Source organism: Grampus griseus (genome assembly GCF_964374135.1).
Source record: "Grampus griseus genome assembly, chromosome: 21".
In the NCBI taxonomy this organism is placed as follows: Eukaryota; Metazoa; Chordata; class Mammalia; order Artiodactyla; family Delphinidae; genus Grampus; species Grampus griseus.
Window position 1 is genome coordinate 15,616,224 of NC_139015.1, and position 26,481 is coordinate 15,642,704.

At 37.8% G+C, this 26,481-nt stretch overlaps 2 long non-coding RNA genes across 2 annotated transcripts in view; both read right to left on the reverse strand.

Annotated features, from left to right (window-relative positions):
• Window positions 1–26,481, reverse strand: part of LOC309838843 — a 530,643-nt gene that overhangs the window by 116,198 nt on the left and 387,964 nt on the right. The gene's annotated exons all lie outside the window — the stretch shown is intronic.
• The window catches only part of LOC309838842, a 125,344-nt gene continuing 107,113 nt past the window's right edge, over window positions 8,251–26,481 (reverse strand). Inside the window, exons 3-4 of the long non-coding RNA XR_014298401.1 lie at window positions 8,776–8,997; window positions 8,251–8,656 (exon numbers count right to left, since the gene is read on the reverse strand). This is a non-coding gene — a long non-coding RNA (uncharacterized lncRNA). The remainder of the gene's footprint in view (window positions 8,657–8,775; window positions 8,998–26,481) is intronic.

Here is a 26,481-nt window from a genome sequence, read left to right on the forward strand (position 1 = left end):
CTGGTCCTGGGCTTCTGTTTGCTGGAAGATTTTTACTCCCAGTCTCAATTTCAGTGCTTGTGACTGGTCTGTTTATATTTTCTATTTCTTCCTGGTTTAGTCTCAGAAAGTTGTGCTTTTCTATGAATTTGTCCATTTCCTCCAAGTTGTCCATCTTATTGCCATAGAGTTGCTTGTAGTAATCTCTAATGATCCTTTGTATTTCTGCAGTGTCAGTTGTTACTTCTCCCTTTTCATTTCTAATTCTGTTGATTTGAGTCTTCTCCCTTTTTTTCTGGATGAGTCTGGCTAATGGTTTGTCAATTTTGTTTATCTCCTCAAAGAAACAGCTTTTAGTTTTATTGATCTTTGCTATTGTTTCCTTCATTGCGTTTTCATTTATTTCTGATCTGATCCTTATGATTTCTTTCCTTCTGCTAACTTTGGGGTTTTTTTGTTCTTCTTTCTCAAATTGCTTTAGGTGTAAGGTTAGGTTGTTTATTTGAGATATTTTATGTTTCTTGAGGTAGTATTGTATTGCTATAAACTTCCGTCTCAGAACTCCTTTTGCTACATCCCGTAGGTTTTGGGTTGTCATGTTTTCATTCTCATCTGTTTCTAGGTATTCTTTTATTTCCTCTTTGATTTCTTCAGTGATCTCTTGGTTATTTAGTAACGTATTGTTTAGCCTCCATGTGTTTGTATTTTTTACAGATTTTTTCCTGTAATTGATATCTAGACTCATAGCATTGTGGTTGGAAAAGATACTTCATACGATTTCAATTTTCTTAAATTTACCAAGGCTTGATTTGTGAACCAAGATATGATCTATCCTGGAGAATGTTCCATGAGCACTTGAGAAGAAAGTGTAATCTGCTGTTTTTGGATGGAGTGTCCTATAAATATCAGTTAAGTCCATCTTGTTTAATGTATCATTTAATGCTTGTGTTTCCTTATTCATTTTGATGATTTGTCCATTGGTGAAAGTGCAGTGTTAAAGTCCCCTACTATGATTATGTTACTGTCGATTTCCCCTTTTATGGCTCTCAGCATTTGCCTTATGTAATGAGTAGTGTCCTTCTTTGTCTCTTGTAATAGTCTTTATTTTAAAGACTATTTTATCTGATATAAGAATTGCTACTCCAACTTTCTTTTAATTTCCATTTGCATGGAATATCTTTTTCCATCTCCTCACTTTCAGTCTGTATGCGTCCCTAGGTCTGAGTGCGTCTCTTCTAGACAGCATATGTATGGGTCTTGTTTTTGTATCCATTCAGCCAGTCTATGTTTTTTGGTTGGAGCATTTAATCCATTTACATTTAAGGTAATTATTGACATGCATGTTCCTATTACCATTTTCTTAATTTTTTGGGGTTTGTTATTGTAAGTCTTTTCCTTTCTTGTGTTTCCCGCCTAGAGAAGTTCCTTTAGCATTTGTTGTAAAGCTGGTTTGGTGGTGCTGAATTCCCTTAGCTTTTGCTTGTCTGTAAAGGTTTTAATTTCTTTGTCGAATCTGAATGAGATCCTTTCTGGGTAGAGTAATCTCAGTTGTAGGTTTTTCCCTTTCATCACTTTAAATATGTCCTGTCACTCCCTTCTGGCTTGCAGAGTTTCTGCTGAAAGATCAGGTTTACCTTATGGGGCTTCTCTGGTATGTTAAATGTTGCTTTTCCCTTGCTGCTCTTAATATTTTTTCTTTGTATTTAATTTTTGATAGTTTGATTAATATGTTTCTTGGTGTGTTTCTTCTTGGATTTATCCTGTGTGGGACTCTCTGTGCTTCCTGGACTTGATTGACTATCTCCTTACCCATGTTAGGGAAGTTTTCAACTATAATCTCTTCAAATATTTTCTCAGTCCCTTTTTTTTTCTCTTCTTCTTCTGGGACCTCTGTAATTCGAATGTTGGTGCATTTAATGCTGTCCCAGAGGTCTGTGAGACTGTCCTCAATTCTTTTCATTCTTTTTTCTTTATTCTGCTCTGCAGTAGTTATTTCCACTATTTCATCTTCCAGGTCACTTATCTGTTCTTCTGCCTCAGTTATTCTGCTATTGATCCCTTCTAGAGAATTTTTAATTTCATTTATTGTGTTGCTCATCATTGTTTGTTTGCTCTTTAGTTCTTCTAGGTCCTTGTTAAACGTTTCTTGTATTTTCTCCATTCTATTTCCAAGATGTTGGATCATCCCTACTATCATTACTCTGAATTCTTTTTCAGGTAGACTGCCTATTTCCTCTTCATTTGTTTGGTCTCGTAGGTTTTTACCTTGCTCCTTCATCTGGTGTGTATTTCTGTGTCTTCTCATTTTGCTTAACTTACTGTGTTTGGGGTCTCCTTTTTGCAGGCTGCAGCTTCGTAGTTCCCATTGTTTTTGGTGTCTTCTTCCAGTGGGTAAGGTTGGTTCACTGGGTTGTGTAGGCTTCCTGGTGTAGGGGACTGGTGCCTGTGTTCTGGTGGATGAGGCTGGATCTTGTCTTTCTGGTGGCATGACCTTGTCTGGTGGTGTGTTTTGGGGTGTCTGTGATCTTATTATGATTTTAGGCAGCCTCTCTGCTAATGGGTGAGTTTATGTTCGTGTCTTGCTAGTTGTTTGTCATAGGGTGTCCAGCACTGGAACTTGCTGGTCGTTGAGTGGAGCTGGGTCTTAGCATTGAGGTGGAGATCTCTGGGAGAGCTTTTGCCATTTTATATTACATGGGGCCCTGAGGTCTGGTAGACGAGTGTCCTGAACTCGGCTCTCCCACCTCAGAGGCTCAGGCCTGACACCCGGCCAGAACACCAGGACCATGTCAGCCACACTGCTCAGAAGAAAAGAGAGGGGAAAAAAAGGACAGAGCAAAAGAAAAAAAGTAAAAGAAAAGAAAGTTATTAAAATAAAAAATATTATTAAAAATATAAAATTAAAAAATAATAAAAGAGAGAAAGAGAGCAACCAAATCAAAAAACAAATCCACCAATAACAAATGCTAAAAACTATATTATAAAAAAAAAACAAAATACAATGGACAGTCAGACCCTAGGACAAATGGCAAAAGCAAAGCTATACAGACAAAGTCACACAAAGAAGCATACACATACACACTCTCAAAAAGAGAAAAAGGAAAAAAATATATATATATAAAATAAAAAAAGGAAGAGAGCAACCAAATTAATAAACAAATCTACCAATGATAACAATCTCTAAATACTAAACTAAGATAAACATAAAACTAGAAACAAATTAGATGCAGAAGGCAAACCCCAAGTCTACATTTGCATCCAAATTCCACAGCCTCAATTTTGGGATGATTTGTTGTCTATTCATGTATTCCACAGATGCAGGTACATCAAGTTGATTGTGGAGATTTAATCCACTGCTCCTGAGGCTGCTGGGAGAGATTTCCCTTTCTCTTCTTTGTTCGAACAGCTCCCAGGGTTCAGCTTTGGATTTGGCCCCACCTCTGCGTGTAGGTCACCTGAGGGAGTCTTTTGGGAGGTCTGAGGTCTTCTGCCAGCGTTCAGTAGATGTTCTGTAGAAGTTGTTCCACATGTAGATGTAGTTTTGATGTATTTGTGGGGAGGAAGGTGATCTCCACGTCTTACTCCTCCATCTTGAAGGCGCCCCCCCACCCCCATCTCCATCGGGTCAGAAGTAGTCTTTCTGAAAAGAAACAGTAGGTTCTGAGAGACAAGTAAACTTGATACCACATTTTGAGCTGCTCCATTGTTCCAGCACCTTGTAGGATGCAATGTGAAGGGAAGGTGGAAGGGGGCGGGGTGGCGTGGGAAACAAAGGGACACTGCAGAAGCGCTGAGAGTCTTCCTTACCTGCCCTCACATACTTCTTTCCTCTAAGCCTGCTTTCTCCTGCCCCATCCCTTCTCCCAGATTCTATCTAATTGACAGGATAGGAAAGAATTCAGGTTGTTATCAGTTCATGCAGGCATAACTAGCTTGCTTTGTTTCTAAAAGTTTCAGGCCTTAATTACATAAGCACGTGAATGGGGAAAACCAAAGGCCACAGAAGATATCCACCTGTGTTTTTCCTTCTTCTCTGACCATCCTAGCACACATTTAAGACCTTTCTTGATGGCATGCATTTCTCTTGTATTTTTGTGTAAGTGCTGGGCACACTTGGAAGAAAAATTTCAAAGGAGCAACACACAAAGCAGGTATGAGCGAGGGTGGAAAGCAGAGAAGAATGGTTTACTTGTTTTGCTTTGGAAGAGGTCAAAGACTTCACTTGATTGGGTCTTTTCAGGCATCAGGGAGATGCCAACTTATCTCCACTGGCCGTGATCTAAGTCTTTCTCTAGGCACCATATCATACAGCTGTTTGTGTTCTGATAGAGAGATAGTAATCACCATATTTACCCTGCAATAATATTTCTGTCTGTACCTCATTAAAAGTGTGTGACATGTGAGATAAAGGGTAAAGATCTGTATAAAATATATATATATATATATATATACATATATTGTATTTTATTTTGATGTCCAGGTCCCAGTCTTATTCTCAGAATTAGTAGTACAACATCTTTTAAAGCCCTCATCATGGTATTTGCCTGATGCAAGATAATTCACAGAATATGCCTTCCATTTGTTATTCAGATAGTCAGTTCTCCTTGCAATTGCCATTTACTGATTCTCATCTGTTAGAGGTTTTTCTTGTACCCGATGGCAGTTGAAGCAGATTGTGAATGTAACAGAAAATGTTTTCTTGGCACAGAAAAGGAGTATTTGTTTTAATTGACAAGGTGTAACACTTATGAGATGAAAATGAATTTTAGCCATCTAATTTATTTTCATTCAGTTGATTTAAGACAAGTATTGGTGTTTACGCGTATATACAGGAACCTTAGGAAATTATGGAAAAGATGGAAAAACAACTATCAGGAAAGTCAATTCAAGCTTACTGATCTTAAAACTTTCAGGGAAATAGCAGATTTGGAGAATGGAGAGGCAGAATTAGGGTGGCCGTGGAAATTCTTAATGCCTTATGTGCTACTATAATTATCTATTTTTTAGAAAATAACGGAGTGTTATTATTTTAGAAAAAGCAATTTCCCCTGCTCAGCAATGAAAAAATAATTTTGTTACTAATGAGCCTGAAGTCACTGCTTTCAAATGAGAAAAAAAAAAAATCAGTCCTCTGTTTCTTCTTAAGAATGATCAGATTGATGAGCAGTTTTCATCTGATAATGATTTTTAAAATCTTATTTCTTGGGATCCTCATGAGTAGTAGAATATACTGAATAGTAAAATGCTAAACAATTTTTGAGATTAGGCACTGTTTCTATTAAACTTATCACAGTTAATGAGTGAACTGAGGGTACTGGATTCATACTGGATTAGATTAGTTTACAGGGATATTGGAAGATGCCCCAAAAGTCATTTAAAAAAGGTAAATTGAAAAGTAGTAAAAAGAAAGTAAAGTTGAAATTAACTATTCTGATCAGTGGAAGGCACTATATTTTCTCAAAGAAAATAAAAGTGGTAGCAAAATTCTCATGAGATCATTCTATCAAAGAGAAAAAGGGAATACAAGGAACCTATTCTATCCCATTTGTAACCCAGTGAGTCTCATTAAATCATTATATGATGCTAAAAAGGGAAAGAAGTATCCACACAATGTGTCCTCTTTTTCAAGTTTGGAAAATATTAGGTATAATTTGAAACAACCCAAGGCTAAAGGTACTATGGTATAGGTATATGGTATGGTATATGGTAATTTTAATTGATACTAATAATTTTAAGCCCCAAAGGACACATCAAATGTCCCTTGAGGTTCACAGTTTAAGCATCTACTATATATTCTATCTTCTTGTAACAGTGTTATTCAACCATTTATCTACTTCCTGGAAACCTATGCCTTCATCTGAGAGATCATTTGTCCAGAGCTCTTCACCAGTCTTTTTAATTGGTTTAGGAATAAGAGTGAAAAGAGGAGAACAGGGAATTGGGACTTTGGAAAAACTTCTGTAAGAAGCGTCCCCTCGGAGACCACTGTATTTCATGACTAAGCAGAGAAATTAATCTGTGCTTTCATGCTTTTGAATTTTCAAAAGCAAAACTTCTTATACTGAAATAACTGTTTATAAATGCTATATATAAAGAGAGGATTTTTTTTTCCCCTGTCAGTTTGATTAATGCTGTTTGGACTCTTGTAAACCACCTAATAATTTACTCGGGTCAGAGTGTCTACAGGGACGAACCCTGCACATTCCAAACCTGGCTTCATGGGGTGCTGGTATTTAGAGAGTACTCCTTAATATCTTTTCTCCACTGACCTTTCACGTCCTGTTAATTGCTTGTACAGTAAGCATTAAAAGTCAAGGCTGGTAAGATCAAGGAAGCTGAAGGGAAAAGATGAAGTTTTCATTCAAAGAAGCACAGCCAGGATGAAACAAATAACAGGGACCATGTCAAATGTGGACCAGGTGGAAAACAGGGAATGTTGTTACCAGACTGTTCAGGATAGAGAAAGTGGGCTTGTTCAGCTGGACCCCAAGGGTAGCCGAGGAGATAGTAGTCACCTCCAGGAGCCTTTCTCTGAAATTACTGGGACCCTTCATACCACTTCAAATTTCTAAACACAGGATAAACCATTAATTCATTGTTATATTGTTGAGAAGATTCAAATATCAGATGGTATCAGACTGGTGAGTATTTATTTCTAATCTCAAGGTTCTGATTCCTATTCTAAAATTTCTATTTACTATAAAACTTATAATCCTTAAAATCCAATCTACAAAGTCTGAGATGAGGTTGGATTTACATTTATATGTAGAAATAAGGCATGAGTGATTTCTTTAAAAAAATCACATAGCTCAATCTCTGATATCTGTCACATAATGTTTATAGTGTTCCTTTCTATAAATTGATCTTCACTATCCTCTGTCATAAAAGGGAAAATTAGTGAATTTTCTACTAAATTATTTTGGGTTTAAAGTCTCTTATGCCGAAGAGGAAAACTTGGTCAAAACTAACTTTGACCATAGAAAGGAGACACTTAGCTATTGATAGTAAGCTATTGAGAAGAAATTGGAAATTTACTGAGCAGAAAGGTCTTTATTCTCTTTCTTAATTGCTATATCATGAGATTGAATTGGGGCCACCATCTTCTTTCTCTTGTATAGAAAAGAATATGTTTTTTTTTCCTCCCATAATCAGTTAATGCCTTCATAGCATTAAACTGAGCAGAAAAGCTTTTGGGACAAGACCCTTAAGCTTACAGATAATTAGTAATAAAGTAAATAGGGATTTCTCATGTGTTTGTATGGAGTGAATAAATCAGATAAAGGAAGCAGGATCATAATCTTGAGAGGAAACAAGGGATAAATTGGGGAAAATATAATCTATATCAAGTTCTGTTAATACCGTATTGTATTATGTATGCAGGCTGAACACTCATTTAATAAGTCTAGTATTGCAGTCAAATAAACATACTGTTAACCTGATATATATGTAAGGCCACACATAACTGTTACAACATTATAGAGTAAATAGGCTTGAATGGCACCGCAGTTCACCAAGATGCTGCCATTACCTTGCTGTTCAACATCCAAACCCTGATTTTCAGATTTGTCCTCTTGCCTTGCTGTAGTGATGGAGCTTTAAAAATGCAGATCTGCTCTTGGCATTCTCCTGCTAAGCACCCTCTATGGCCTCCCATCTCTCTGAGGACACAGACCAAACCCACATCAGCCGCCACATTCAGGTCCTGTCCACTGCTTTGGTCTTATCACTCTTTTTATTTTCTGCATCAGCCGTAAGGAAATTCTGTTGGTTGCTCACACTGTCCCTTGTCTCAGGGATTCTGAATACACTGTAATTCTCTCCTCTGACAGTCCCCTTCATGAAGCTAGCAGCTACTTATTCCTTAAGTTTCACCTTAAACATCGCCTTTTTTGGGGGGAGGTGTCCCCTCCCAGGGCAGCCAAGTCAGGTCCTCGTGTGTATGTTCTCATGGCAGTCCTTATTTCTTTGTAACACAAATTATATTTATTTAGTATATGGCTTGCCTACCTTGAAGCCTCTGAGTTGCATGAGGGCAGATTTTCTATACATGTTTGTTGCATTAATAGACGCATTTTAGATCTGTTCTATTTATAATCATTGGTCTAGACACAGTCTCAGAACCAGTTGGTGATACTAAGTACAATTTAGTTACTTTCTCTATTTTTCTTTTATTTAAAATACATATACACACATGTAGACATATACATGTGTATGTATACACACACATGCACATGCACACATTAATTTATGTAGTATATATAAGCACACACGTCTTGTTTTCAGTTTTCCAGAAGTAAAATTTCAGAGCTGTAGGTCCCTCATCTCCCAACTTGCCCCAAGACTCCACTCTGATCTCATTCACCAGAGCTCCCCCAGCACCTGGGCACTGAGAGGCACACACTGGAAGCTCCCTGCTCTCCTCTCTCATGCCAAAGGACCAGGAGCCACTGCATCACAAGGTAGATGGCTTTATTCTTGGTGGAGGGAGGACAGACAATAGGACAGATATCAGGAGGGAGTCTGGACGTTCAGATAGAGGCTTGCTGTTGAAGTGGAGCTCTGAAAAATTGGAGCTGTCCGTACGCCACCCTCTGAAGATTGTGCTGTGCATCCTCAGTTAATAGTTAGCAGGTAAAAGGAGGAGACTTTGGGCGCTGGGACCTGTAGTCTGTGAAGGCTGAGGTGGAAAAGCAAACTGTTAACATCAGGACCTGAGCTCCCTGCACCCCTATTTCCTACTCCCACTTAGTAGGCGAAAGTAGGTACAAAAGAAGAGCAAACAATAGAAGGAGTCACCTGACGTTATTGTCTACAGCTGACCTCATTTATCTTGAATACTTGAACAGCAGAAGGAAGAGTCTTGGGGAAGAAGGTAAAGCCTTAGCATGTTCAGGAGGCTGCATTAGACCTCAGTGAGGCTCGCCACGAGGGGCATCCAGTGAGTGACGGTGATTCCTTCATGCAGCCAATGTTTATCTCGCTCCCATCATATGGAAGGCACCATGATAGACACTGAAACTAACAAAGAAGATGGATATGGAAATCTCTCTGTCTGCAATGAGTATCCAATGAAGCTGAGGAGAGAGCAATGTAAGGCAGGAAGTGTAAGAGAGAAGATTAAAATGCGAGCTATGATACTGACAGAGCCACGCTCCAGGGAGATCAGAGGAGGGGGGTTAATTCTGACCAAGGGAAATGGTGGAAACTTCAGTGAGAACATGAAGTGGATCTTGCAAGGTGATGTGGAAGAAGAGGAGTAAAGATAGAGCAAGGAAGAGCACAAGCAAAGGAAAGCTGTAAACTGTCTTCACATTTTCAAGAAATAAGTTCAGGGAACAAAAATTCCTTGTCTCTGGAGCACAAATGTCTAGACAGAAGGATTTGGAAAGGAACTTAGAGAGGTAGATTTGGGCCAGATCACACAAACCTATAAGACCTTGGAAATAAGACTAGAACTTCCAACGTTATATACCACAGGCAGTGCAAAGCAACTATAGGTTTTGTGTGTATGTGAGTGTTGAAGATTTGGCTAAGCCACTCCATGGTATTACTGCCTCAGGGTACAATTTTTTTTTTTCCTTTTTTTGGCCAGGCAGCATGAAGTGGCCTTACACTGATACTAGCCCCTCAAGCACATGCCTTAGACAGCAGCCCTCCGATTCGCAAGCACATGTAAGTTGCTGCTATGACTTCCCCAACTGCTCTTGGGAAACAGTCTCCCCACCTCCCAGAGCCTGGTTAATCACCTCTCCCCCTTTCTGGTTTGAATTGACCCATCTGGCTTTAGCCCAGAAACCCTAAAACACCCCACCCACAGACCCTAATAAAGGCATATGCTGAGGTTCTGCCTCTCTCTTTGTCTTCACTCTGCCTTGACCTCCCCGTGTGGCCCCTCAAGACATGGCAGGTACCTCCTCCATGACCCGTGAGTAATACATCTATTTCAGTTTCCCTTGTGTTCTGTTTTTGAGCAGTGACTTACTATCTGGTACCCTGTGTTCCACTTAAGAATTATTAATATGACAAATTCCTAACAGTGTGTGTCTGTATTTAGGAAGACAGACCATTCATTCCCTCCCCCCACTGCCAGATTATCTAATTCTTCCATTTCACCACCGTTTTTTGTTTTTTGTTTTTTGTTTTTTTGCGGTACGCGGGCCTCTCACTGTTGTGGCCTCTTCCGTTGCGGAGCACAGGCTCCGGATGCACAGGCTCAGTGGCCATGGCTTACGGGCCCAGCTGCTCCGCGTCATGTGGGATCTTCCCGGACCAGGGCACAAAGCCCGTGTCCCCTGCATCAGCAGGCAGACTCCCAACCGCTGCACCACCAGGGAAGCCCCCACCGTTTTTTTAATGAGTATTGTGGATCCGACACTTTTTTAAGAAGATAGGTATGGTCTCTTCTTATATTCTGTGGAAGGAGACAATAAATCCATAAAATAAGCACAATAATTATAGTGATTACATGAGAGTGACAGGGGCGGGGTTACAGGCAACTTTAGACAAATGGTTAAGAAAGGCCTTTGGGGAAGGTGATTATTAGAAGGGCTTAGTTTGTGAATCCATGGCTCCATGAGGAGATGTCCAGTAAAGTAATTCTGGCCATTATTATCTTATTTCCCTTTTATCCCACCTCATGGAGTAAGAGTGACTTAAATTATTGATTAGATAGAGAAAAGAACATCTTATCTTCACCACTTCCTTTTTTTTGGCCCAGCCTGCCTGATATCCAGGAAATCTTCTCTCTTCTCCTGCCTCCTCTTATGTAGTAAAGGGTAGGATGCCTGATCCTATTTTCAAGGCAAGCTTGTATTTTCAAAAATAAAGCTGAAACTTTTATTGCCATCTCTCAGATCTGCACCCTGGGAAGGGCTGTCTACTCTGAGAGGCCAGGTCTTCTGTATTTTGTGAAGTTAAAACTTGAGAATTTCATGTAAAACTCCTGATTTTTAACTGTTGGCAATTAATTTGAAAATGTACACGTACTGCACCTCCCTGAAAAGCAGAAACAAGACAGACTAATAAAGGCAAACGGTTGAGGGTCAGGTAGGGCTAACACTAAGGAGTGTGAAGGATCGATCAGAGACATGAGCCTAAGCAAGGAGGCTTGTTAAGTAGTTACTGTAACAGGCCGAGCAGGGCCTGGTGAGGACAATGGCAATGTGAATACCAAGGAGGGAGTCAGTATTAGATAAATCACAGCCACTGACCTGACTCCTCCTGAGAGGAGAAGTGATGCTTGAGTTTGGAGAATGGGAGAATGGTGGTAACATCAACTGCATCACTGAACCCCAAGAAAGAGCAGATCAAAGAGGAGGGAGATACTTGCACTGACACATTTCCCTCACACGCTCAGCAGTGTGTTCAACTTCATGCTCTGGGGCTGATGGAGCCCCCCTAGATCATGGGCACTGGTGCCCCCTCTGTCAGTACAAAGGAGCACAGTGACATGAGACCTGCATACTCTGATATATTATGTCAATCTCAACCAGAGAAAAATGTTATTAAATAACAGGAAGGAAGAATATTTGCCTAACAGGTAAGGTACAAAACTGATCTTAGAGTGACTTAATACTGGTTAAAAATAAAGAGGCTACAATTTTTTTTGTTACTGAAGAGCATTTTAAATGAGTCAATATTAAAATGTGTAGCTCTCCCCAAAGCAAACAAAAGAACCACTAGTCTCTCTCATAATTAAATGATTATATAGTTTTATGAGAGAAGATTAAGTTCTGCTTTTAAGTAGAGATGCTGGGTAGTATGAGTATAAACCAAATATGGAGGATTGGAAATAAAAAAAAAATCAGTATTCCCAATTCTATAAAACTTGTGTCACCTGATTGAAGATAATAAAATATTTTGTGTATTTTTTAAAAGAAGATCATTACTAGACATAACAACTATTTTAAAATTACTCAAATTTGTACTCTTGGTTTCCTATTTTCAGTTCTCTCCAGAAAGTACAATTATTCTTAGCAGTGAAAAACATAAGTCTCACAGGATACATGCAAGTCTTCACTTTGATTTACAAGCTTCAGTGTTAATTAAACTAATGCCAACTATGCTAACAGTCTGGAAATCCTTTGACAAATACCCATGTAAATGACAGATCTGGCACATGTACAAATAGATGGAGGCTTGCCTGATTTTCAAAAGGTATTTTACAGACTTGGCCATATAATTCTTAATCTATAACTGCTCATTTTATCCTGCAAAATGTTTTCAGTAAAATCCTGGAGAGTAACTGCTCCAGAGTACAAACTGAGAAAATGTGTGTTTGTTCCTGTGTGTGTCACTCACTAAAGATGTGATTAGGTCTATTCTAACAATCTATATTTTTATTTTAATTTTATTATATGGATGTATTTTTAAACTAATAGATTTAAATAAGAGCATAAAATAATAAAGTTAATGTATTTATTAATGAACCCTTGAAACCAAGAGTTGGTTCTTAGAAAGATCAACAAAATTGACAAAATTCTGTCAATTTTCTTAGTTAGATTGACTAAAAAATAAAAAAGAGAAAGCTCAAATAACTAAAATCAGAAATGAAAGAGAAGAATTACTAATAATTTGACAGAAATAAAAAGGATTATTAGAGAGTACTGTGAACAATTGTATGTCAACAAATTGGATAACCTAAATGAAATGGACAAAATGGAAATATAAAAATTCATCCTAAAATTCATATGGAAATTCAAAATACCCCAAATAACCAAAACAATCTTGAAAAACAAAAACAAAGCTGGAAGTCTCACATTTCAAAACTAACTGCAAAGCTACTGTAATCGAAACAGTATGGTACTGGCACAATGGCAGACATAGACCAATGGAATAGAATAAAGAGTCCAGAAGTAAATCCTCACATATACAGTCAAATGGTTTTCAACAAGGGTGCCAAGACTTTTCAATGGGGAAAGGACAGTCTTTTCAACAAATGGTTTTGGGAAAACTGGATAATCACGTGCAAAAAAATTAAGTTGGACCCTTACTTTACAAAGTATACAAAAAGTAATTCAAAACAGATCAAAGACCTAAGCATAAGAGTTAAAACTATAAAACTCTTAGATGCCGCAATGTGTTGTGGCATTGGATTTGGCAGTAATTTCTTGGATATGACTCTAAAAGCACAAGATAGCAAGGAAAAATACATAAATGATTACAACAAAATTTAAAACTTCTGTGCATCAAAAGTCACAATCAACAGAGTGAAAAGGCAACCCACAAAATGGGAGAAAATACTTGCAAGTCATATATCTGATAAAGGGTTAATACCCAGAATAAAGAACTCCTACAACTTAATAACAAAAAATCAAACACCATGATTAAAAAATAGGCAAAGGACTTGAATAGACATTTTTCCAAAGAAGATATACAAATGTCCAATAAACAAAAGAAGTTTACCACTACTATTCACTAGGGAAATGTAATAAAAACTATGAGACGTGACATCATATCCATTAGGGTGGCCACTATAAAAAAAAAGATAATATCAAGTGTTAACAAGGTTGTAGCGAAACTGGAACCCTCATGTACTGTTGGTGGGTATGTAAAGTTTAGCTGCAGTAGAAAACAGTATGGTGTTTTTTTCAAAATACTAAAAATAGAATTACCATATGATCCAGCAATTTCACTTCTGAGTATATACCCAAAAGAACTGAAAGCAGGGATTCAAAGAGATGCTTGTTCGCAGCAGCATTATTCACAGTTACCAAACGGGGAAAGAAACCCAAGTATCCATGGACTGATGAATGAATGAACAAAATGTGATATATACATACAATGTAATATCATTCATCCTTAAAGAGGAAGGAAATTCTGACACATGCTACAACAGAGATGAACCTTAAGGACATTATACTAAGTGAAATAAAACAATCACAAAGGAACAAATATTGTATGATTCCCTTTATATGATGTACTTAGAGTAGTCAAATTTATAGAAACAGAAAGTAGAATGGTTTCCAGGGGCTGGTGGGAGGGGGAATGGGGAGAGTCACGAGTACAGTTTCTGTTCGGGATAATGAAAAAATTCTAGAAATGGGATGTTGATAAGGGTTGCACAACAGTGTGAATGTACCTAATATAGCTATAGGCTTACAAATGGTAAGATGTTAACTTTCATAATTTTTATGTTATGTTTATTTTACCATAATTAATTTTTTTTAAAGTTATGAACTTTAAGAAACTTAGCAACACAAATTAATGAGACAGCATGGTGTTATGGAAAGAACAAAGCCTTTTAAGCTAGAAAGACCTAATGACTGAAATGATTCTGCTACCTTCTAGTGTTGTTACTTCAGGGATATTGCCTTGTCACTTCGACGCTTGGATTTCTCATGTTATTCTATGACTACCTTGTAAGAGTATGATAGGAAGTAATTGGGATTATGTACTTATAGTCACTGATACAGCACCTGGCTCTTGATAGATGTACAGTAATGAGTATCCTTTTGTATTTGCCCCAGGTAACAGCATGGTGTAATTGACTACAAATAAGTCTCTATGATTTAAATGCAAGTATCAACGTAACTTATGTGAGCTAATACATTTTTTTACAGCATATTATGGTTTACACAGGGCTTTTATATGTTATTTTTATAACTCTCGAGGTAGGCATCATCTGTCTTATTTTACCAATGGATGGTTTGGAAGTGAAAGAGGTTATACGATTTACTTTAGATCACACATTGCCATGATTCAACAAGATATCTTCCTACTGCGATTTCAATTTCATTTACATTTTACAGCTAGGAAAGGTAAAAAAAATTCAAGCCTTGTGTGAAACCATACCTTGAGAAGAAAATTAATTTTTGAAAAGTAGGCTTGTCTGGCTGATTAGGGAACTTAAAAGTCAGGGATTATATCTTACCTTTTAGTCTTTTTTTTTTTTACATCTTTATTGGAGTATAATTGCTTTACAATGGTGTGTTAGCTTCTGCTCCACAACAAAGTGAATCAGTCACACATATACATATGTTCCCATATCTCCTCCCTCTTGGCGTCTTCCTCCCACCCTCCCTATCCCACCCCTCTAGGTGGTCACAAAGCACCAAGCTGATCTCCCCGTGCTATGCGGCTGCTTCCCACTAGCTATCTATTTTACGTTTGGTAGTGTATATATGTCCATGACACTCTCTTGCTTTGTCACAGCTTACCCTTCAACTCTGAGCCCATAGTTTAAATCCTTGGATACATTAGGCACTCAATAAACATTTGTTCAATTGAAATGGTAAAAACTATCCATCTGAAATACTGTGTTTGAGGCTTGTTTCTTTATGCATACTGTTCATATCATTTATGTAGCAATTTAAATTTTTTATTTTCTATCCTGTGTTTTCATAAAAATTCATGAAAGTGCTAAAATTTAACGTTGATAAATTGTATCTAGAATTGAACAAACATACTTGCCTGGTATAATTACCATAAGTGGAGAAGCTTTGACAATGTGGTATAATGAAAAGAAATTTTGGATAGTAATCAGGAGAACTGGTTTTTCATTCTGTGTTCCAGGATTAGCTCTGTTCCTATCCAGCTATCCTTGAGCAGAACATTTAAATGCTTCCTGCCTGAGTTTCTACATTTGCCCAGTAGAAATGATAATATTTATTCTGCCTCTGTTGTAAGCATGATTTTTCCAAATCATGAGATGCAGTATAACGTAGTGGTTCAAGTCACTTACTACTTACTAGCTTTGTGATCATAGGCAAACCTCTTTACATCTCTGTCTATAAACAGAGATAATAGTGTCTGCCTTCTAGTTTACTATGAGGAGTGAATGAGTTACTATTTATACAGCATGTAAAACAGTACTTGACATATGGCAAGTACCCTGTAAGTGTTCTCTAAATAAAATTTTATGTGCATGTGTGTGTGTTTGTGTGTGTGCACTTTAAAAATATAAACATATATTTGTAACATCAAGGTCAACTAGTATTTTTCTCCAAAAATGCTGCTCTGGTTCAGTATATGCATTCCAAGTACTTGAGTCAGTTTCCTCATTTGAAAAATTGGATTAAATTATCTTTTATTTAATTTGTGTTTCTGACCATTAAATACTCTCCTGTCTCCCCTGCCCAATAAGATAGAGATAAATATAGAAATTTAGTATGAAGCTAGAAAAGATATACTCTTTTTTCCCCATAAAAAATGAAAAATTTTAAGTAGGAAAGAAAGAAGACAATAAGCAGACTATGGAAGCCAGCTGATTTATAGAGTGTTGGTTGTTCAGTCCAAGATTTAAAGGTGCATGGAATTCTCACATTGGAGTCTGCAGAGAGTTGAAGAAAGAGGAAAGAATCCATAAAAACCACAGCCAATAAAAGACCTTCCCATTCCTTTAACCATACCCAACCTGACTCCAGACACAGGCTGCCTTGAACTGGGGAAGTACTATAGCACAGAAGAGGAAGGAGGGGTCTATCTTGAGTGGAACACAGCTGCATAGCTAACAACGGACTTCCACCATTAGCAGATACTGTGACCAGTACATGGAGGTAGCATTGGGTAGGATTCCTGAGTGGCTTGGGTCTAAAGATTGGCCTCAAATAAAGAAGGCTTGGGATTTATTTATTTATTTAATACTGAGGTATGATTTACTTATAGTAAAATGTTCACTTTAATGAGTTCAGACCAATTCATATTAATTTTGATGAATCTCAAATTGTTTTGTGGTAGGTATTACTTTTTTTTTAAGATCGAGCTAAGCTGGAAGGAAAATCTTGCACACCATAAAATTAGTCCAAATTTTCAAGTATATTCTAACATTCTGATGAATATTCATAGAAAACATTTGACTTTCAGTATTTTAATCAGCTATTTGATAATTTCAAGTAGGAAAACCCAAATAAAGGTTTTCACTCACTCCGCAGAAGTTTACAAAGTCAAAACCAAATGAAGACTGTGATAAGTTATATTAGTTGGACAACAGAAGCCCACTGTGATGGAATAATGGGCTAGGTGGTGAAGCAGCTAAAGGAGGGAAGAGAAATGGTCTCCGTTCTAAATAGATATTTGACTTAGTTTCTAACATTGCCATTAAAAATTCACTTATTTAATCATTGTAGTCTTTGGTCTCCTTGTGATTAGATGATACTGGAGAGAGGAAGGCATAACTAGTCAAGCATGAAACTGTGGTACGAGACATACATAGTATGTGCTGGTTAATTGCTTATACTCACATCATGTATTATTATGACATAGCTTCTGCTTCTGAACTTGTTACATACTGAGCTGCTCAGTAATCAAAGAAGAAAACAGGTGCTGGTTCAAAACGCTGACCCAAGCAAAGCTAACTTTTCTGTTTTTCCATCTGAAGCCATTATTTATAATTCTGTCCTATTTCAATGTAAAGAAGTCCGTAGACACCTGAAACATGAGTAAAGTTCAAATAGGGTCAAATTCCAGAGGGCAAAGCATTATTTTTCCTTCTAACCCTGTTACATGTGGTCACACATGCTTACGCCAACCCACACAGTAGAGAATAAGGGCTGCAATTTTCATTATGATCACTAATTCCTCAGAAGTTCATTTAGAGGGCTGTTGGCCTTTTATAGTCATGAATTAAGCAGAATAACAGAAGGTAGCATGTCAAAAGACCATAAGCAGCCCCCAGGCTATATTTTCAGTACCAGTTCTGCATAATGTTTCCAGTTGGTATGCAATCATGCATGAACTCAAAAGAACAAAAAGCTATAACTTTTGTTTTTTACTATAATCAAAATTGTACCTACAGTTTCAAAGTACTTACACCTTTGAAAATGGCATTTTAAGGACTAAACATTTTCAGTATTTAGAAATAAAGCTTGTGAATGTAAGTGTAAGACTTTACTGCTGATCTGTATTCATACCCACGATGGATTATGTAAATACTGTAAAACTATCCAAACATCTAAACTTCAGATGTGATTCCTAATTCCTCATACCATATGCACTCAACTGTTCTGATTTCTTTTAAGAAAGGAACCATGACAATCATTAGAAAAAACTATATATTTCTGAATAAACACAAGATTCCTTAACATTGGTACTTTCCTACAGCTTCAGAAAACACCTGCAGTAGAAGGCTATATGGTTAATCCGAGGCTGTGGGGGTGGGAAAGGGGAGACCTTGGCGCTTCGAAGGTTGTCTGAATAATCTTAACGAAATAGAGATTGACATCACCTGCCGAGGCTACAGAATGCTGACACAGGGTAAGAGACTGTAGGAAGAAGAGCTTTGGTATAATATCTGAGTGTAATAAGAGAAGGTAAGTAATCAAATAAATATCCTGTTCTAAACAATGTCAAGAATGCTGCTCTGACTGAAAGCAACACAGTTGTGGCAGCAGTGTTAGCCATAGCATGTCTCTTTGTTTCTCTTGTGTTCAGCATCCTGAGAATTAAAAAGGGAGTAGAAAAGTGCTAACATTTATGGAGCAGCTGCCATATGTCAGACACTGTAGAAGGTATACACAAACTCATTATGATTAATCTCTGCAACATCTCTTGTGATCAGTAAATTATAGTCACCATTATATGAGGGAATCAACTGGGGATAATGGCAGTACTTGACTAAATCATAGGGGAGGTATAATCCTGGTCTAAATAATCCCCCAAATTCTCCATTTTAAACCACTTTGGCTGCAGTATTGGGAATTTTCCAGAGAGATGCAGAGAAAGACCAAGGACGTGGCAGATTCTAGTGTGTGTTTGGATGAAATAATACATAGGCTATCAGTGCTGGCAGAGTAGAGAAACTAGTGAATCCAATAGCAGATTTACAGCTTGATATAAAATGGAGGGAGGCAAGAGGTTGGAGGACTAAGTGAATTCATGGAGAACAAATGGAAATACGGAAGTTGAAGGAGGGCCTAATAGTCAAGAGGCAAAGCCACGTAAGTGATAAAATGATCCAAAGTCTGACATCGGATTTGGGTTGCTGAAGAAAAACAGATGTAAATTATTTAAAATAAATAGAGGTGGTAAAGTACTTACCCCATGTGACTCATTAGGGACATAACCTGAAAAAGATTTGGGTCGTTTACATAGTTCAGTGCTGTATGCCATAAAAATGGTCAGTGTCTCAGAATCCGTTATGTTCATTAAAATAGAATTGTGCACATACCTTGGTATCTATTATCTTGTGGAATAATAACAATAAGTTACATTCTCACCACTAATTCAGGATGACTTGATTTTGTTTCCAAGTTCGTAAAAAGATGATTTTTGATTTTTGTTGGTTCAATATTTTGAAAAATGTAATGATGTAAAGTTTAATGTAGCAAAGCTATAGTTCCAGTACAAAGGTTATATTTTACTCACAGATAACTTCAGTTTGCAGAGTCAAGGATTATGTGAATGGGATAAATTTTATATGAGTAACTATTTTTTTCATTTTCAATAAATTTATACAACTTATTTTTCTTCTATAAAATATCAATCACATTGAAAAGATTTTGGAAATATGCTTTAGGAGACAATATTCACAAAAATAGATCTTGAGGCATCTCACTTGCCTTATAATTCAAGGTTATATTTCATTTTCTTAGTGCTCAAGTTAATCTTGTCAATTAAAAAAAATATGACACTAGGAAATAGTTTTACTTTAAACTATATTTCCCTTTAGCTGTTCATGTTAACATTGAAGAGTGACGTTTACTTACATTTTTTAATATATCATACAAAGCCAGTTATACTTAGGTGTAATTATCAGAGAAATTAATTCTTCCTGCCAGTAAGGGATCAAGTATACTTGTTTTTCACATATGAAATATGAAAAATTTATAGAATAGATTACTATTAAATGAGGAAATCTAGTTATCATCAAACTTTCATCTGTTTTGTCCTAAGTTATATACTTTTTCTTCCATTATTTATTGTGAAATTACCTTAAAACAAAACAAGATAAAATAAGACAATCAACCAAAATTAAAAAAAATAATGGCAGAGCCTCTCCTTGGCTCTTTCTTCTTCTCTATTCCATCTCGCCTTCACAGTTCTTTTGCTTTCAGAGGTGGCCAAAATACTATGGCTATTTATGCCAAAGGACATAAGTCTGTGATACTATGGATCCTGCCAAGTTTTAAGTTTTTTCTTGGACAATGTAACTTACATTGAAGGAAATGGACTCTTCTAATTCATGGTTCTTAGAAAAGTATACCTTTTCTTTCATGAAATGCCCTATTATCTTTCAGTTTAGCAAACTTAAATCAACTATCCTTCTATAGTGATCTCAGTCTTAGAGGGCTAGCTTACTATGTAATGCATAGTTTGGTTCTTAGATAATAAATAATAAAACTCTTCATACAGTTGCATTCGATAATCAGTGTATAGCTAGAAGCGTTGAATGTTTCCCATTAAATTAATCTTTCAGTTTGGTCTGTTCAAGAATGTTCTGCTGGCCTTGCACTTTGTATATTAACGTTCCAGGGCTCATGCTCACTATAAACATGCTTGGGACCTTGTTCCTTTTGCATACCGTGAATGTGTATGCACATTTTTGGAGACAGGAGATGATGGTGATGTTTGATTGCATTTAAGAAAAATCAATCAGGTCAGACTGGGAGGTCATAATGACCAACATGGTTGATACACTTAGTGTTTACTAAATATTTGCTGAGACTTTGTTATCATTGTTTCAAGTATTAAGACAGCTTTCTGGACCACATCCCAGTGACAGTGGGTTCCTGCACATTCACAATTCTGGGAGGAGGCTCTTCATATCACTGTTCCAGAAATCCATAAATCCATCCTGCCACAGAGAGAATGTTGTTGTAAAACCATCTGCAGCACATTGCTGCTCTTTTAGTGCGGCACTAGCACCCAGAGAAGAATAATTCCTGAACTATCTTTGTATGTTATCTAACATTTCAATTCTGTACACATTCAAAGGAATGACTTTTAAAAAGACAACTTCATTTCTTATTAAGATTTAAAATTTTTGTAAAACAGTCAAATCCAGTCAGTGTGCTGATCAAATAAATCAATTTTTCCTTTATGGTGAGGGACCCTGAATTTCCAAGTCATATTTTAATTGTGGGCTTAAATTTGAGAATAGTCATTTTAAAGTTGGCCTAGACACCTTCAACGTGGCAGAGGAGTAAGATGTGGAAATCACCTTCCTTCCCACACATATATCAGAAATACATCTATCTACATGTGGAACAATTCCTACAGAACACCTACTGAACGGTGGCAGAAGACCTCAGATGTCTCCAAAGGCAAGAAACTCCCCACGTACCTGGGTAGGGCAAAAGAAAAAAGAAAAAACAGAGACAAAAGAATAGGGACAGGATCTGCACCTCTGGGAGGGAGCTGTGAAGGAGGAAAGGTTTCCACACACTAGAAGCCCCTTCGCGGGTGGAGACTGCAGGTGACGGAGGGGGGGAGTTTCGGAGCCATGGAGGAGAGCGTAGCAACAGGGGTGCGGAGGGCAAAGCGGAGAGATTCCCGCACAGAGGGTGGGTGCTGACCAGCACTCACTAGCCCAAGAGTCCTTTATGCTCACCCGCCGGGGTGGGCAGGGGCTGGGAGCTGAGGCTTGGGCTTTGGTTGGATGCCAGGGAGAGGACTGGGGTTGGCGGCGTGAACACAGCCTGAAGGGGGCTAGTGCACCACAGCTAGCCGGGAAGGAGTCTGGGAAAAAGTCTGGAACTACCTAAGAGGCAAGAGACCATTGTTTCGGGGTTTGCGAGGAGAGGGGATTAAGAGTGCTGCTTAAAGGAGCTCCAGAGATGGGCATGAGCCGCGGCTATCAGCATGGACCCCAGAGGCAGGCATGAGATGCTAAGGCTGCTGCTGCCACCACCAAGAAGCCTGTGTGCAAGCACAGGTCACTCCACAACTCCTCTCCTGGGAGCCTGTGCAGCCCGCCACTGCCAGGGTACCGTGATCCAGGGACAACTTCCCCGGGAGAACACATGGCGCACCTCAGGCTGGTGCAACGTCCTGCCAGCCTCTGCCGCCACAGGGTCGCCCTGCATCCGTACCCCTCCCTCCCCCCCGACCGGAGTGAGCCAGAGCCCCCTAATCAGCTGCTCCTTTAACCCCATCCTGTCTGAGTGAAGAACAGACGCCCTCAGGTGACCTACAAGCAGGGGCAGTTCCAAATCCAAAGCTGAACCCCGGGAGCTGTGCGAACAAAGAAGAGAAAGGGAAATGTCTCCCAGCAGCCTCAGAAGCAGCGGACTAAATCTCCACAATCAACTTGATGTACCTGCATCTGTGGAATACCTGAATAGACAACGAATCATCCCAAAATTGAGGCGGTGGACTTTGGGGGCAACTGTAGACTTGGGGTTTGCTTTTTGCATCTAATTTGTTTCTGGTTTTATGTTTATCTTAGTTTAGTAATTAGAGTTTATTATCACTAGTAGATTTGTTTACTGATTTGGTTGCTGTCTTCCTTTTTATATATATATATATATTTTCCTTTTTCTCATTCTGTGAATGTGTATGTGTATGCTTCTTTGTGGGATTTTGTCTGTATAGCTTTGCTTTTGCCATTTGTCCTAGGTTTCTGACTGTCTGTTTTTATTTTGTTTGTTTTTAGTATAGTTTGTAGCGCTTGTTATCATTGGTGGATTTGTTTTTTGGTTTGGTTGCTCTCTTCTTTCTTTCTCTCTTTTTTAAATTACTTTTTAATTTTTTTATTTAAATTTTTTTTTAAGTTTTCTATTTTAATAATTTTATTTCATTTTTTCTTTCTTTCTGCCTTTTTTTTCCTCCCTTTTCCTCAGAGCTGTGTGGCTGATAGGCTCTTGGTGTTCCGGCTGGGTGTTAGGCCTGAGCCTCTGTGGTGGGAGAGCTGAGTTCAGGACATTGGTCTACCAGAGACCTCTGGGCCCCATATAATATCAAACGGTGAAAGATCTCCCAGAGATCTCCATCTCAACGCTAAGACCTAGCTCCACTCAACGACCAGCAAGCTCCAGTGCTGGACACCCTATGCCAAACAACTAGCAAGACAGGAACACAACCCCACCCATTAGCAGAGAGGCAGTCTAAAATTATACTAAGGTCACAGACAACCCAAAACACACCACCGGACACAGTCCTGCCCACCAGAAAGACAAGATCAAACCTCATCCACCAGAACACAGGCACCAGTCCCCTACATCAGGAAGCCGATACAACCCACTGAACCAACCTTACCCACTGGGGGCAGACACCAAAAACAATGGGATCTACAAACCTGCAGCCTCTGAAAAGGAGACCCCAAACACAGTAAGTTAAGAAAAATGAGACAACAGAGCAACACACAGCAGATGAAGGAGCAAGGCAAAAACCCACCAGACCTAACAAATGAAGAGGAAATAGGCAGTCTACCTGGAAAAGAATTCAGAGTACTAATAGTAAAGATGATCCAAAATCTTGGAAATAGAATGGAGAAAATACAAGAAATGTTTAACAAGGACCTAGAAGAACTAAAGAGCAAACAAACAATGATGAACAACACAATAAATTAAAATTTCTCTAGAAGGGATCAATAGCAGAATAACTGAGGCAGAAAAATGGATAAGTGACCAGAAGACAAAATAGTGGAAATAACTACTGAAGAGCAGAAAAAAGAAAAAAAAATGAAAAGAATTGAGGACAGTCTTAAAGACCTCTGGGACAACTTTGAACGCACCAACATTCGAATTATAGGGGTCCCAGAAGAAGAAGAGAAAAAGAAAGGGACTGAGAAAATATTTGAAGAGATTAAAGTTGAAAACTTCCCTAATATGATAAAGGAAATAGTTAATCAAGTCCAGGAAGCACAGAGAGCCCCATATAGGATAAATCGAAGGAGAAACACACCAAGACATATATTAATCAAACTATCAAAAATTAAATACAAAGAACAAATATTAAAAGCAGCAAGGGAAAAACAACAAATAACACATAAGGGAATCCCCATCAGGTTAACAGCTGATCTTTCAGCAGAAACTGCAAGCCAGAATGGAGTGGCAGGACATACTTAAAGTGATGAAAGAGAAAAACCTACAACCAAGATTACTCTACCCAGTAAGGATCTCATTCAGATTTGACGGAGAAATTAAAAGCTTTACAGACAAGCAAAAGCTAAGAGAATTCAGCACCACCAAACCAGCTTTACAACAAATGCTAAAGGAACTTCTCTAGGCAGGAAATACAAGAGAAGGAAAAGACCTACAATAATAAACCCAAAACAATTAAGAAAATGGTAATAGGAACATATATATTAATAATTAGCTTAAATGTAAATGGATTAAATGCTCCAACCAAAAGACATAGACTGGTTGAATGGATACAAAAACAACACCCGTATATGTGCTGTCTGCAAGAGACCAACTTCAGACCTAGGGACACATACAGACTGAAAGTGAGGGGATGGAAAAAGATATTCCATGCAAATGGAAATCAAAAGAAAGCTGGAGTAGCAATTCTCATATCAGACAAAATAGACTTTAAAACAAAGACTATTACAAGAGACAAAGAAGGACACTACATAATGATCAAGGGATCAATCCAAGAAGAAGATATAACAACTGTAATTATTTATGCACCCAACATAGGAGCACCTCAATACATAAGGCAAATACTAACAGCCATAAAAGGGGAAATCGACAGTAACAAAATCGTAGTAGGGGACTTTAACACCCCGCTTTCACCAATGCACAGATCCAAAATGAAAATAAATAAGGAAACAGAAGCTTTAAATGATACATTAAACAAGATGGACTTAATTGATATTTATAGGACACTCCATCCAAAAACAACAGAATACACATTCTTCTCAAGTGCTCATGGAACATTCCCAGGATAGATCGTATCTTGGGTCACAAATCAAGCCTTGGTAAATTTAAGAAAATTGAAATCGTATCAAGTATCTTTTCTGACCACAACGCTATGAGACTAGATATCAATTACAGGAAAAAATCTGTAAGAAATACAAACACATGGAGGCTAAACAACACACTACTTAATAATGAAGAGATGACTGAAGAAATCAAAGAGGAAATCAAAAAATACCTAGAAACAAATGACAATGAAAACACAATGACCCAAACCTATGGGATGCAGCAGAAGCAGTTCTAAGAGGGAAGTTTATATCTATACAAGCCTACCTCAAGAAACTAGAAACATCTCAAATAAACAACCAAGCCTTACACCTAAAGCAATTTGAGAAAGAAGAACAAAAAAAACCCCAAAGTTAGCAGAAGGAAAGAAATATTACAAGATCAGATCAGAAATAAATGAAAATGCAATGAAGGAAACGATAGCAAAGATCAGTAAAACTAAAAGCTGGTTCTTTGAGAAGATAAACAAAATTGATAATCCATTAGCCAGACTTATCAAGAAAAAAAGGGAGAATCTCAAATCAATAGAATTAGAAATAAAAAAGGAGAAGTAACAACTGACACTGCAGAAATACAAAGGATCATGAGAGATTACTACAAGCAACTTTGTGCCAATAAAAGGACAACCTGGAAGAAATGGACAAATTGTTAGAAATGCACAACTTTCTGAGACTGTGCAGGAAGAAATATGAACAGACCAATCACAAGCAGTGAAATTGAAACTGTGATTAAAAATTTCCAACAAACAAAAGCCCAGGACCAGATGGCTACACAGGTGAATTCTATCAAACATTTAGAGAAGAGCTAACACCTATCCTTCTGAAACTCTTCCAGAATATAGCAGACAGAGGAACACTCCCCAACTCATTCTACGAGGCCACCATCACTCTGATACCAAAACCAGACAAAGGTGTCACAAAGAAAGAAAACTACAGGCCAATATCACTGATGAACATAGATGCAAAAACCCTCTACAAAATACTAGCAAACAGAATCCAACAGCATATTAAAAGGATCATACACCATGATCAAGTGGGGTTTATCCCAGGAATGCAAGGATTCTTCAGTATACGCAAATCAATCAACGTGATACACCATATTAACAAGTTGAAGGAGAAAAACCATATGATCATCTCAATGGATGCAGAAAAAGCTTTTGACAAAATTCAACACCCATTTATGATAAAAACCCTCCAGAAAGTAGGCATAGAGGGAACGTTCCTCAACATAATAAAGGCCATATATGACAGACCCACAGCCAACATCGTCCTCAGTGGTGAAAAACTGAAACCATTTCCACTAAGATCAGGAACAAGACAAGGATGTCCACTCTCACCACTGTTATTGAACATAGTTTTAGAAGTTTTAGCCACAGCAATCAGAGAAAAGAAAGAAATAAAAGGAATCCAAATCAGAAAAGAAGTAGTAAAGCTGTCACTGTTTGCAGATGACAGGATACTATACATAGAGAATCCTAAAGATGCTACCAGAAACTACTAGAGCTATTCAATGAATTTGGTAAAGTAGCAGGGTACAAAATTAATGCACAGAAACCTCTTGCATTCCTATACACTAATGATGAAAAATCTGAAAGTGAAATTAAGCAAAGACTCCCATTTACCACTGCAACAAAAAGAATAAAATATCTAGGAATAAACCTACCTAAGGAGACAGAAGACCTGTATGCAGAAAATTATAA